Raw genomic sequence first — 15,289 nt, 5'->3', positions numbered from 1 at the left:
TTTTTTTTTTTTTTTGTGCCTTCTCTCTCCCTTTAAAAACTGTCGCCTGCAAGCCCCCAAGACCTGACCCTCACTCCCCACCTGATTGTACTCACCAAACTTTGTCTCACATTTTTCTGTAAGCTCTTCTTCCAGGCTTATCCCCTAACTCGGATAAACAGAAACCAAAATCACCCCTCAGGCAATAGTGACAAGACCTCCAGCCAGTTGGAGCTTCAACTGACTTGCCTGCACAGATGTACCAACAAATGACCTCTAAAATGACCAACAACTACCTTTACCTCATTGTAATACTAAAATCTCTGCCCAAGGAAGAGCACAGGCCTCATTTACATAACACACCATGCACTTATTGGCATGTTTCTCTAAGGCCCTGGGCATGACCTTATGACACCTCTACCTAGGAAGGGGAGGCTTCCTAATCTAAATATTCACCCTGAACTTAAATAAAGAGAATCCATTCACCCTTGCTTGGAGAGTCACTGCACCAGAAGCCATTCCGTCATGTTGTCCTTATTTGCTGCAGATAAATCTTTCTTTGTGTGACAACTTAATCTGGAGCAATTTCTGACACGCCAAGGATAAACTTAACGTTGGTTCAGTTACAAAACCTCAGGGGAGCTCTCATCTATTTACTAGATGGAATGCTGCCTGATTCATGAAGCATTTAATAAAGCCAATGAGAGGGGCACCTGGGTGGCTCAGTCGATTGAGCGTCAGACTTCAGCTGAGATCATGATCTCACGGTTCATGGGTTCAAGCCCCACGTCAGGCTCTGTGCTGACAGTTCAGAGCCTGGAGCCTGTCTTTGGATTCTGTGTCTCTCTCTCTGACCTTTTTCTGCTCATGCTGTCTCTCTCTCTCTCTCTCTCTGTCAGAAATTGAAAAAAAAAAAACCATTAAAAATTAAAAAAAATAAAGCCAATGAGATCTTCAAATTTACTTGGCTGAATTGTTTTCTTTTGTTTTACCTTGGGGGCACTGTCAGGATCTGAAGCACAATTTTGACTATGTTTGGGAGCAATGAGAAACACAGGTATAAGGTTCTGTGAACACCTCTGAGTTCACTGTCTTGCTTCTCCTGAGGGCCATTGGTAAGTCCCTCTCGGTCAAGCTCTGCTCCTTTTGCATTCGAGCTCCTGACATAATCGGCTTTCCAGTCCAGGGTTAACAGGTAGGTTAGACCAACAGGAAATTCTAATGGAGTGTGAGTCCTCAGCCTTTGATCAGTCTGCAATTCCACATTGGGATTCCTTCTTAATTTCCACGCTGAAGTCCCCATTTACTGGAGTTTCCTGGTTTAGTCCTTTCCCCAGTTCCAGTCTGCAGTTTCCATAATGAATTCTGCTGGTTTAGTCCACAATGGGAGTTGCTAGTGGTGGGCTTCAGCCTTCACTTAACCAGTCCTCAGTGACAGCTTTTGTTTACTGCTGGGCATCAAGATGCCCACTTTGTTTATCTTGTTTCCTATAAACAAACACTTAACTAATGGGGTTCTTAAAATCAGTAGAGTCAAGTGTGTCACCTTCTGCTACACCTACTTATTTCATGTCTAAAAACTATGAGGCTGGGGGCTGTGATTATCTAGAATGGTAGATAATGAAGAAATGGTAACATTGTAATAAAAACAACATAGAATTATGATTGTCCTGATGGAGAATGTTTCCATTAGATAAGGCCATCTAAGTAGTACACTTGAAAGCAAGGGTTCCCAAAGTAAACAGAATAGATTGCATACTGATTCACAAATCAAGCCTCAGCAAGTAAAAAAGATTGAGATCATACCATGCATATTTTCAGACCACAGTGCTATGAAACATGAAGTCAAACACAAGAAAAAATTTGGAAAGACCACAAATACATGGAGATTAAAGAGCATCTTACTAAAGAATGAGTGGGTTAGCCAGGAAATTAGAGAAGAAAATTAAAAAATACATGGAAGCAAATGAAAATGAAAATACGACAGCTCAGAACCTTTCAAATGCAGCAAAGGAGGTCAGAAGAGGGAAGTATGTAGCAATCCAGCAAAAGAAAGGATAATAATAATAATTAAAGAATAATTTTTAAAAATAGAGCAGAAATAAGTTATATAGAAACAAAAAAATCAGTAGAAAAGATTAATGGAAAAGCTGGTTCTTTGAAAGAATTAATAAAATTGATGAACCCCTGACTAGACTTATCAAAAAGAAAAGAGAAAGGACCAAATAAATAAAATCATGAATAAAAGAGGAGAGAACCAACACCACAGAAATGCAATTATAAGAAAATATTATGAAAAATTATGTGCCAACAAATTGAGCAACCTGGAAGAAATGGATAAATTCCAAGAAACATACAAACTACCAAAGCTGGAACAGGAAGACATAGAAAATTTGAACAGATCCATTACCAGCAAAGACAGTGACTCAGTAATCACAATATCCCAATAAACAAAAGTCTAGGGCCAGATGGCTTCCCAGAGGAAATCTACCGGACATTTAAGAAGAGTTAATACCTAGTTTTCTCAAACTGTTACAAAAAAAAAAAAAATAGAAATGGAAGGAAAACTTCTGAACTCATTCTGTAAGGCTACACTACCTTGATTCCAAAACCAATGACTCCACTAAAAAGGAGAATTACAGGCAGCAAAAACTCTCAACAAGATACTAGCAAATCAAATCCAACCATACATTAAAAGAATTCTTCACCACGATCAAGTAAAATCTATTCCTGGGCAACAGGGGTGATTCATTATTCACAAATTGTTTAATGTGATACACCACATTTATAAAAGAAAGGATAAGTACCATAGGATCCCTTCAATAGATGCAGAAAAAGTGTTTGACAAAATATAGCATCTATTCTTGATAAAAACCTTCAACAACATAGGGATAAATGGAACACACTTCAACATCATAGAGGCCATATATGAAAGACCCACAGCTAATACTATCTCCAATGAGAAAAAACTGGGAGGTTTTCCTTTTTTTTTTTAATAGTTTATTGTCAAGTTGGTTTCCATATAACACCCAGTGCTCATCCCCACAAGTGCCCTCCTCCATGTCCATCACCCCCCTATATAGTCAGGAACAAGGCACAGATGTCCAGTCTCACCATATTTAACAAGGTATTAGAAGTCTTAGCCTCAGCAATCAGACAACAAAAAGAAATAAAAGGCATTTGAATCAGCAAGGAAGAAATCAAACTCACTATTTGCAGATGACATGATATTCTATGTAGAAAAGTCAAAGACTCCACCAAGAAATTGCTAGAACTAATACATGAATTCAGCAAAGTTTTAGGATATAAAATCAATGTACAGAAACCTGTTGCATTCAACGTGGATGGAACTGGAGGGTATTATGTTAAGTGAAATAAGTCAGTCAGAGAAAGACAGATATCACATGATTTCACTCATACATCAAATTTCAGAAACTTAACAGAAGACCATAGGAGAAGGGAAGGAAAAATAAGATACAAACAGAGAGGGAGGCAAACCATAAGACTCTTAAATACAGAGAACAAACAGAAGGTTGATGGGGTTGGGGATTGGAGGCTGGGGAAAATGGGTGATGGGCATTGAGGAGGGGACTTGTTGGGATGAGAACTGGGTGTGGTATGTAAGTGATGAATCATGGAACTCTACTCCTGAAGCCAATACCATACTGTATGTTAGCTAACTTGACAATAGAAAGAAAGAAAGAAAGAAAGAAAGAAAGAAAGAAAGAAAGAAAGAAAGAAAGAAAGAAAGAGAAAGAAAGAAAGAAAGAGAAAGAAAGATCTGTTGCATTGCTATACGCCAATAATGAAGCAGCAGAAAAAGAAACCAGGGAATCAATCCCATTTACAATTACACCAAAAACTGTAAGATACCTAGGAATAAACCGACCCAAAGATTAAGAATCTCTACTCTGAAAACTATAGAACACTTATGAAAGAAATTGAGGAGAACACAAAGAAATGGAAAAACATTCCATGCGCATGTATCAAAAGAAGAATTATTGTTAAAATGTCTATACTATCCAAAGCAATCTATGTATTTAATGCAATGCTTATCAAAATACCACCAGCATTTTTCACAGAGCTAAAACAACAATCCTAAAATTTGCATGGAACCACCAAAGATCCTGAAGAACAAAAGCAATTTTGAAAACGAAAAGCAAAGCAGAAGGCATCACGATTCTGGACTTCAAGCTATATTATAAAGCTGTAATCATCAAGACAGTATGGTACTGGCACAAAAACAGACACATAGATCAATGGAATAGAATAGAAAACCCAGAAATATAGTTGACCCACACTATATGGTCAACTAATCCTGACAAAGGAGGAAAGAATATCCAGTGAAAGAAAGGCAGTCTCTTCAACAAGTAGTGTTGGGAAAACTGGACAGCAACATACAGAAGAGTGAAACTGGACCACTTTCTTATACCATACACAAAAATAAATTCAAAATGGATGAAAGACCTAAATGTGAGACAGAAAACCATCAAAATCCTAGAGGAGAACACAGGCAGCAACCTCTTTGACCTTGCCCATAGTAACTTCTTAGTAGACACATCTCCAGAGGCAAAGGGAAACAAAAGCAGACATGATCTGCTGGGCCTTCATTAAAATAAAAAGCCTCTGCACAGTGAAGGAAACAATCAACATAATTAAAAGGCAGCCTATGGATTGGGAGAAGATATTTGCAAATGACATATCTGATTAGGTATCTATCTATAAAGAACTTACCAAACTCAACACCCAAAAGAGAAATAGCCCATTTAAGACATGAACAGACATTCTTCCAAAGAAGACATCCAGGAGCTCCTGGCTGGCTCAGTCGGTTAACCGTCTGACTTCAGCTCAGGTCATGATCTCATGGCTCATGGGTTTGAGCCCCACATCAGGCTCTGTTGCTGACAGCTCAGAACCTGGAGCCTGCTTCAGATTCTGTGTGGGTGTGGGTGTCTCTCTCTGCCCCTTCCCTCACTCATGCTCTGTCTCTCTCTCAAAAATAAATAAATAAATATTTAAAAAAACAACAACAAAGAAGACATCCAGATGGCTAACAGATGCATGAAAAGATGCTCAACATCACTCATCATCAGGGAAATACAAATAGAAGCCATGATGAGATACCACCTCACACCTGACATAATGGCTAAAACTAACACTGCAAGAAACAACAGGTGTTGCCATGAATGTAGATAAAGGGAACCCTGTTACATTGTTGGTGGGAATGCAAACATGGTGCAGTATGGAAAACGTTATGGAGGTTCCTTAAGAAACTAAAAATAGAACTACTCTATGATCCAGCAATTGCACTATTAAATATTTACCCAAAGGATACAGAAATATAGATTCAAAAGGGTACACGACCCTGATATTTATAACAGTATTATCAACAATAGCCAAACTACGGAAAGAGACCAAATGTCCATTGACTGATGATGGATAAAGAAGATGTGGTATATACATATACAATGGAATATTATTCAGCTATAAAAAAAAAAAGAAATCTTGCTATTTGCAATGATGTGGATGGAGCTAGAGTGTATTATGCTAAGTGGAATAAGTCAGTCAGAGAAAGACAAATACCATATGATTTCACCCCATGTGGAATTTAAGAAACAAGACAAATGAACATAGAGGAAAGAGGGAAAAAAAGAGAAAGGGGGAGACAAACCTTAGATGCTCTTAGCTTTAGAGAATAAACCAAGGGTTGCTGGAGGGGAGGGGTTCCATGGGATAGGCTAGTTTGGGGATGGGTAGTAAGGAGGGCACTTGTTGGGATGAGCACTGGGTATTGTATGTGATGAATCACTAAATTCTACTCCTGAAGCCAATAATAAACTATATGTTAGCTAACTAGAATTTAATAAAAATTTGACCAAAAGAAAGTAATCAAATCCCAGCAGATTCAGGAAAAGCTCTTTACCTTCTCCACAACTGCCTAAAAGGAATCTAGATAGAGGATCTGCTCCAGGCAGAGAGCTATCACCATAGGTAACTATGTTTTGACATGAACTAGGTGTGGCAGACAGGAAGAAACCTAGCAAGACTTGTTTAATCAAAGTGTTGTATGTCTCACATTTTTTTAGAGGTCTGCAAACATTTGTTTACCAACCTTTACTCTTTCTTATCTCCCCGTGAGTTGCGTTTCTTCCCTCTAAAGTCCCAGAGCCCACGCTCTTCTCCTTACTTCACAGTGACATACATACCTCATTTTGCCCGACTATCTTGGAATTTCCATGTGTATGTGAATTCCCAGTACATACAAAATTAAATTTGATTTTCTCCTATTAATTTGTCTCCTGTCAGTTTGATTCCTAATCTGGCCTGATGGGTCCTGAAAGGAATGGGAAATTCTTGCTCCCTGACTACCTACAACAACAATTAGACTGATGTAACTCTTATGGTTCACCTCTACCCTCCTCTGTGTACTCATTCTATTAATCCTCTGTCTAAATTGTTTTCCCACTCTAGAAAGACTACCTAATTGTAAGCAAAAGTCTTCCAATTTAATGCTTTTACAGACACTCCCGTATCCTCCCAGAGTTGAAGAAACGGGAATTTTCTGGTTAACTGCTACATTCTTTCCTTAAACAGCTAAAGGGAAACTCTGGTGGATACCAGAGCCTTCAGAGGGGTTCCTGGAAAAACTGTCAAAAGCCAGTGAAAGATGAAAATTCTTACCAGAATCAGTTCTTCTGAATCTCTGTGGTGCCCCGTCCAGGGAGAAAAAGAAATTCTCACTGTTGTCCCTTCATTTCCAAATGCAAATCCGTTGTGTATTGTTCTTTTATCTCCAAGGGATAGGAATTGCCTTCTTACTTGTTTCATTTTGCATAAGTAGGCTTGGCTTTCTGCCCGCCTGTTACGTACAAGTTGTTTTTTTCTTTTGACTGTCTGTGGGAGTGACTCTGGGTTTGAGGAAGATAGTATCCTTTGCACTCTCTTTGGGGGCCTGTTGGACACCCATGAGATGTTATTCAATACTGCCAGAAATATTTACAATTAAAACTATGTACCCAAGCAGCATTATTTACAATAGCCAAGTTATGGAGGCAACCCAAGTGTCCGTTGATCGCTGAACACAATGAATGTTACTCAGCCATAAAAAAGAATGACATTTGCAGCAAAATGGATGAATCCACAGGGTATAATGCTAACTGAAATAGTCAGAGAAAGACAAATAGTATGTGATTTCACTTATGTGGAATTTAAGAAACAAAACAAACTAACGAAGGAAAAAGAGACCTAAAAAACAGCAAAAAAAAAAATCCCCAAAAAACAAAAAACAGACTCATAAATATAGACTATGAACAAACTTATGGTTACCAGAGGGGAACTGTGTGGAGTGATGGGTGAAATAGATCAGGGGGATTGAGAGTACACTTATCACGATGAGCAATAAGTAATGTATAGATTTGTTGAATCGCCGTACTGTACACATGAAACAAATATAATACTGTATGCTAATTATACTGGAATTAAAAAAACAACAAAACTATGTACCCAGAGGGAAAGCAAAAAAAGAGGATAATGTCATAAGATAGATGGATTAACCTATAATGTTATTTAATTTATAACCCAATTCTTTGAGGAATTGAAAACAACGTTCTTATCTTATAAATCTTTTACAAAACAAAAGTCAGTCTACAGGCAGTTCAAAATTCACCTATTCCTTTCCAATCCCAAAACTTCCCTTGTTTATCTGAAAAACCCTATAAATTATTGGCCTTAGAAAATCAAAATCCTTCTTGGAAGAACTCACTTTTTTTTCCTTCCCCTTGATGTTATACATCTTATGTCTTTGCAATGCAAACATAGCCCAAAATTACCTGAGACTGAAGGGGGAAAGAAAGAAAGAAAAATGAAAAGTATTTAAAAAAATAAACTGCCAGTGCTCCAGGGTGGCTCAGTTGGTTAAGTGTCCAGCTCTTGATTTTGACTCAGGTCATGATCTCACGGTTTGTCAGTTGGTATCCCATGTCAGGCTCTGCCCTGAGAAAGTGGAGCCTGCTTGGGATTCTCTCTCTCTCAAAAAAAAGAAAAAAAAAAACACATTAAAATTAACTGCTAAAAAGGCTCTTGTGACCAGACTCTAGCACAGCTTTCTTAAGATTAATTCTAGGAACAAGTACAAATGTTAAAAAACTCCATTAATTTTCAAAAGAGTTCTATTTAGTTGGTTTGAAGACAAGTGCTAATAAGGACTGACTATTCTAGACCTCTCAAAAAGATAGAAACTAACCCAAATGGTTTTTTTTCAATTTCATGTGATCCAGAAAACTATTCAATATGAAAGCTTGTTTAAGGTTGTTGGTTTCATTAAAATAAACATGTCTTTAGATTTATCAGCAATGAAATAAAAAACTTTTATTCTGCCTAGGTTTACTTAAAGTCCTATAAGTCAATATTATCCCTGTTACAGAATATTTAAAAGAGAATTAGCTTGGAGGAGCACCTGGGTGGCTCAGTTGGGTGTGCATCAGACTCTTGGTTTCAGCTTAGGTCATGATCCCATGGTCATGGGATCAAGCACCATGCCAGGCTCCATGTTGAGCATGAAGCCTGCTTAAGATTATCTCTCACTCTCGCTCTGCCCCTCTCCCTGATTGTGCTCTCCCTCTCTCAAAGAATAAAAAATAAAATAAAATAATTAATGAAAAAGAAAAATAACTTGGAAGACTGATTGACTTTAATGTATCGCAAAGTTTTTATGAGTAACCTAAGCATAAATTGTTAAGAACAAGTAAAACTAACATTTTAAATAGTTTTTCTATATCTTATTGGGAACCTAGAACCTTAAAATTTTGCTGAGTTAAGTTAAATGATGAGTTAAGTTAAATTTGTTAAATATTGAAGCACCTGGGTAGCTCAGTCCATTAAGTGTCTGACTCTTGATCTCACCTCAAGTCTTGATCTCAGAGTCATGAGTTCAAGCTCTGCATTGATCTCCATGCTGGTCATGGAGCATATTTACATACATACATATATGTATGCATACATACATAAATTCATTAAATATCTAGATCACTTCCAAATAAAACAAAATACTAAAACATTAATCACTAAACATAGGTTTATGTAATTTTGACTTCTAGTTGCAGAGAAACTAAAAGATGTCCTGATCTGTTCATGTTCCACTGGAAAATTTAAAAAGGCATATGCTTCTAAAAATTATGAGATATATTCATAAACGTGCAAATCTAGAGAATTGTGAAAAAACAGTTTACAATTACTGCTAAATTTTCATTAGAAATTAAGGTTTCTAAGGCTTAAAAATTCTAATAAGTGTAACTTATTAGATCATTGGAAATAATAAGGGAAAAAACTTTGTGTGCAAAGAAAGTAAGATGGATGTTTTTGGTAAGAAAAAATTGTGAGATGCAGAGATATATTTTTGTTGAGGGAAAATCAAGTAATTTTCTCCTAAAGTGAGACTGTTTTTTTAAAGAGGGAAAACATAGGACAAATCTGAGTTTAAAAAAAGAAAATTAAAAAAGGTTTATGAAAAAGAAATCTTTGGAAAGAACTTTCAATATGTGATCAAGCCGCCTTCCATGACAAGGCTGCAGCAACAGAATCTATAATGACTGTAGCACATTTGGATGAGGACCATTCTGCTTCTGATGGTACCTCTTTGCCAGACTTTTGCTATCCTGATATCCCTCTAACATGGCAACAGTCTGCTTCTGAATCAGAGAAATGGAGGCAGATAAGCAATGGCTATAAATTAAATGAATAGTTGAGGCCATGGGAAACCCAAGATGCTTGTTTCATTTTTGCCAGGTCCTCGACAAGCCCCATTTCTTAAATTTTTGCGTTCCTTCAACCACTGTAGTGCATTTAAGATGACTCAAATGATAAATAATCATTAGTGGGAAAACCTCCATAAAATTGCAAAGACAGTCTACCAAAATGTCTAACGTGTCGGACCCATAATTCTAAAAGAAGTAATTTTGTCTCCAGTGTCCTCAGACATCTCCCTGTAGACTCGTTGAACACCTGCAGCTAGACTTCATTCAATTGTCACTTAGCATGAGTTATCAATATGTCTTTGTGATTATATATATGTTTTCCAGACAAGCTGAAGATATGGGATGGGGGTGGGGTGCTGATAAAAACTGTGTTTCCCACTTGAAGTATACCTGTCTGTTCATGTCTTCCGCCCATTTCTTCACTGGATTATTTGTTTTTCAGGTGTGGAGTTTGGTGAGTTCCTTATAGATTTTGGATACTAGCCCTTTGTAAAATGGATATGTCATTTACAACTATCTTTTCCCATTCCGTAGGTTGCTTACTAGTTTTATCAATTGTTTCTTTTGCTGTGTAGCTTTTTATCTTGATGAGGTCCCAATAGTTCATTTTTGCTCTTGATTCCCTTGCTTTTGGAGATGTGTTGAGTAAGAAATTGCTGCAGCTGAGGTCGAGGAGGTTGGTTCCTGCTTTCTCCGCTAGGGTTTTGATGGTTTCCTGTCTCACTTTCAGGTCCTTTATCCATTTTGAGTTTATTTTTGTGTATGGTGTGAGAAAATGATCTAGTTTCATTCTTCTGCATGTTGCTGTCCAGTTCTCCCAGCACCATCTGTTAAAGAGGCTGTATTTTTTCCATTAGATACTCTTTCCTGCTTTGTCAAAGATTAGTTGGCTGTACACTTTTGGGTCCAATTCAAGGTTCTCTATTCTATTCCATTGGTCTATGTGTCTCTTTTCGTGCCAATACCATACTGTCTTGATGATTACTGCTTTGTGGTAGAAGCTAAAGTCTGGGATTGTGATGCCTCCCATTTTGGTTTTCTTCTTCAATATTACCTTGGCTATTCAGGGTCTTTTGTGGCTCCATACAAATTTTAGGATAGTTTGTTCTAGCTTTGAGATGAAGGCTGATGCAATTTTGATTGGGATTGCATTGAATGTGTAGGTTGCTTTGGTAGTACTGACATTTTAACAATATTCTTCCAATCCATGAGCATGGAATGTTTTCCCATTTCTTTGTGTCTTCTTCAATTTCCTTCATAAGTTTTCTATAGTTTTTAGCATACAGATCTTTTACATCTTTGGTTATGTTTATTTCTAGGTATTTTATGGTTTTTTGGTGCAAATGTGAATGGGATCAGGTTCTTGATTTCTCTTTCTGTGCACTCTCACCACTGTTGTTTAACACAGCCCTGGAAGTCCTGGCATCAGCAATCAAACAACAAAATGAAATAAAAGGCATCAGAACTGGCAAAGATGAAGTCAAACTTTCACTTTTCGCAGATGACTTCCATTGAATATTCCTTCCAGCTTCATCAAAGATTAGTTGACCATACAGTTATGGTTCCTTTTCTGGGTTTTCTATTCTGTTCCCTTATCTATGTGTCTGTTTTTGTGCCAGTGCCATACTGTCTTTGTAATATAGCTTAAATTCTGGAATCATGATGCCTCCTGCTTTGCTTTGTCTGGCTTTGAAATCAAGAAAACTGGCCTCTTATAATGAGTTTGGAACAAAGGTTTTCCTTCCATTTCTACTTTTCAGAACAGTTTGATTTTTGGAACATTCTTTAAATGTCTGGTAGAATTCCTCTGGGAGACCATCTGGTCTGAATTTTTGCTTCTTGGGAAATTTTTAATTACTGATTCACTTTCTTTGCTGGTAATGGATCTGTTCAAACTTTCTATTTCTTCCTGTTTTTGGGAATTAATATGTTTCTTGGAATTTATCCATTTCTTCAAGATTGCCCAATTTGTTAGCATATAATTTTTCATAATATTTTCTTATTATTGGTATTGCTTGTGATCTCTCCTTTTTCATTCATGATTTTATTTATTTGGATCCTTTCTCATTCCTTTTTGATAGTCTGGTTAGGTGTTTATCAATTTTATTAACTCTTTCAAAGAACTAGCTCCTGGTTTCACTGATCTATTCTATTGGGTTTTTGTTATTGTTTTTGTTTCTATATCATTTATTTCCACTCTAATCTTATTATTTCCTTTCTGCTGAGTTTAGGTCTGATTTGCTGTTCCTTTTTTAGCTCCTTTAGGTGTAAGGTTAAGTTGTGTATATGAGACTTTTCTTGCTTCTTGGGGTAGGGCTACTGGAGTTTTTCATAATAGCAGTATGGTTTTAAGACAGGAAAAGTAATGGAGAGCTAAATTGCAGGGAGAAATACAGGCTCAAATATTGGCTGCCACTATCACAGATTCACCACAATGCCAGACTAACCAGGGGCTAAAGAAAAAGCAGGTATCAGACAAAGGACCAGGTAAGATCCCATGCTAGAGGTGTGGCCAGATCAGACACTGGAGCAAGGAATGTCCAAACAAATGCTCTCTACTAGAGTCATGTCCTGTCTGTGAGAAAGAAGGACATTGGAAGAGAGGCCACCCTTATTTCCAGAGAAAGAGGAAGACAGGAACCCACTTTCCTGCACAACTGAAAGAATATGAAGAACTCATATGATGAAGCTCTGAGGCTGGTCTGGCTCCCTTTGATATCAGGATGACTAAGGCCCAGGTTACCCTGGATGTGTAAGGTAATTTTATCAATTTCCTTATTGACAAAGAAGACACTTAACTCTCTTCTTGTTCAGCACTCAGGCCCTACTGGTATTTCTAACCATAAAATTGTTGGCATAGGTGGGGAAACCAAAACATGCTATCAGACAATGCCTTTAACTTGTAAATACAAAAAAAAAAAAGTCAGTTGGTTACTCATGTTTTTCTAGTCCTTCTGTCTTGTCCCACTCCATTTCTTGGATGAGACTTAATGTATAAACTAGGAAGCAGTTTGCTCTTACTAAAGAGGATGGCTTATTCTCTTTAACACTTGGAGAATTAAAACCTTACCCTGATATCCCTTCTAATATTTGGAAGGATGTAAATCCACGGGTCTGGGATTGCAAGGTCCCATGAGGGGCTCTTAAAGCCCAACCAGTTAAAGTGATCTTAAAAAGACCAACCACTATGCCTCATAAATAATATCCCATAAAACTGCAGGCAAAAGCCAGTTACAAACATCTGTTAAGTTTCTCAAACATAATATTTTAAGACCCTGTGAATCTCCTTATAATACTCCAATTTTACCAGTAAAAAAGCCAAATGGGAACTATTGAATGGTATAAGATATAAGAACTATAAACGAAGCAATTTTACCTATTCATCCATAGTGCCAAATCCATATACTATTCTCACCCAGGCCCTTGGTGATACTAACTGGCTTACTATACTTGATTTAAAAGCTGCCTTTTTTGGGGGACACCTGGGTTGCTCAGTCAGTTAAGCATTCAACTTCGGCTCAGGTCGTGATTTCCCGGTTTATGGGGTTTGAGCCCTGTGTTGGTCTCTGTGCTGACAGCTTGGTCCCTGGGTGGTTCCTGAGTGGTTCATGGGTGGTTTGTGGGTGGTTCGTGGGTGATTCTTAGATGGTTTGTGGGGTTGAGCCCTGCATAGGGCCCTGCACTGACAGCTCAGCGCCTGGAGCCTGTTTCAGTTTCTGTGTCTCCCTCTGTCTCTGTCCCTCCCCTGCTGTGTTCTCTCAATCTCTCTCTCTTTCTCAAAAATAAGTTAACAATTTAAAAAATAATAAAAAAATAAAATAAAAGCCGCCTTCTTTACATCCCTCTGAGTGCAAAATCACAGCCACTATTTACTTTTGAATGGACCTCACCTTTAAGCCCACAGGCTGCTCAGTTAATGTGGACAGTTGTGATGCAGGGGTTTAGTGACAGTCCTTACCTTCTCAGGGGCTGCACTTAGCAAAGACCTCTGTGATATATCCTCCCCTCAAGGAAAAATAATTCAATACATGGATGATATTCTAAACTGCAGTCCCACAAAAGAGATGTCTGATAGTAATTCTATAACCTTGCTTAATTTATTGGCAGATGGGGGTATTGTGTCTTCCATAAGAAGGCATAAATATCTAAACAGAAGGCACAATATATGGATATGAATTAACATCAGGTCATTGGACAATGTTTACTGACAGGAAAAAGGCCATATTAGATCTTGAGCCCCCAATACAAAGAAGCAACTCCATACTTTCCTAGACATGCGAAGTTTTTGCCACATATGGATTCCTGGATTTGGGCTCTTAACCATACCATTGTATGACTTAAGGACTAAAGCCTAGCAGACAGCCTTTCGAGCACTAAAAACTAAGGTTTTGTCAGCCCCAGCTTTGGCTTTACCAAACTTAGAAAAAGCTTTTCCTTTATGTGTAGCAGAAAACAGGGACAAGCTTTGGGAGTTCTTATCAAGAAATTAGGAAATAAAATAAGACCAGTGGGCTCTTTTTTGAAGATAGTTGAGAATGTAGCACAAGGGTGGCCTCTTGTCTTCGAGCAGTGGCTGCAACAGCCCTTCTACCTGCAACAACAGGTAGAAGAAGCTTTAAAACTTACTGTAGGACATTTCTTGACAGTGATGACCTCACATCAGGCCCAGAGTGTCCTAGAGACCAAAGGCCACCAATGGATAACAGGAGGTCAACTTACTAAATACTAGGTTATGCTTTTAGATGACCCTAAAATAATACTTCTGCCTGTCAAACTTTAAATGCAGCTACCCTGATTCCTGGACCTGACCATCATACTTCTATGCTAGAACATAACTTCTCAGAAGTTATCAAACTTGTTTATTCTAGCAGACCAGACTGAAAAGATTCTCCTATTGAAAATGCAGACAATGGTTACTTTACTGATGGCAGTAGCTTCATGGATAAGGACGAGAGAAAGGCTGGATATGTTACAGTGACCTTAATTAAGACCATTGAGGCAAAAGCCCTTCCAGTGGGTATCTGCCCAAAAGGCTGAATGAATAACACTTACCCATACTCTTCAATTGGCAAAAGCCCTAAAAATTAATATTTATACTAACTCTAAACATGCTTTCCTGATGCTACATGCCCATGGAGCAATTTGGAAGGAAAGGAGATTTTTATCAAGTCATAATTTCCCAATCAAATATGGGCCTGAAATAATCAACCTTCTTGAGGCTGTACACCTACCTAAGGAGGGAACTGTCATTCACCTAGAATACATTATAAGGGTATGAATTTAGAATCTAAAGGAAACAATTTGGCAGACCATGCAGCCAAGCAGGCAGCACAAAGTGAACATATATCAGGTTAACTCTAATACAATCCATAACTCCAGTCTCTTCACACCAAGAAATTCACATAGTCCAGAAATGAGGATATTAAAAAAAAAAAAAAAAAAGAATACACAGGACTGGCTTCTTAATAACAAGGGGAAAATCTTCATACCCAAAAATAACTGGTGAAATGTAATACAGGTTTACAGCAGGCTACTCATTTGGGCAAAAATGCTTTAGA

The 15,289-nt window shown here is 37.8% G+C and overlaps 1 protein-coding gene across 6 annotated transcripts in view; it reads right to left on the bottom strand.

Moving 5' to 3' along the window:
- The window catches only part of VNN1 (vanin 1), a 66,284-nt gene that overhangs the window by 44,348 nt on the left and 6,647 nt on the right, over window positions 1-15,289 (bottom strand). For 5 of the 6 annotated variants that reach the window (XR_005530192.1, XM_039242038.1, XM_039242034.1 and 2 more), the window contains exon 2: window positions 6,661-6,931. The exons of the other annotated variant lie outside the window; for it this stretch is intronic. The gene's annotated coding sequence lies outside the window, so the exon portion shown is untranslated. The remainder of the gene's footprint in view (window positions 1-6,660; window positions 6,932-15,289) is intronic. 6 annotated transcript variants of the gene reach the window in all.

This window comes from Hyaena hyaena, unplaced genomic scaffold (genome assembly GCF_003009895.1).
Source record: "Hyaena hyaena isolate Hyena2069 unplaced genomic scaffold, ASM300989v1 scaffold_204, whole genome shotgun sequence".
NCBI classification, from domain to species: Eukaryota; Metazoa; Chordata; class Mammalia; order Carnivora; family Hyaenidae; genus Hyaena; species Hyaena hyaena.
The sequence above is the reverse complement of the archived record's forward strand: the minus strand, read 5'-3'. Positions and strand labels throughout refer to the sequence as shown.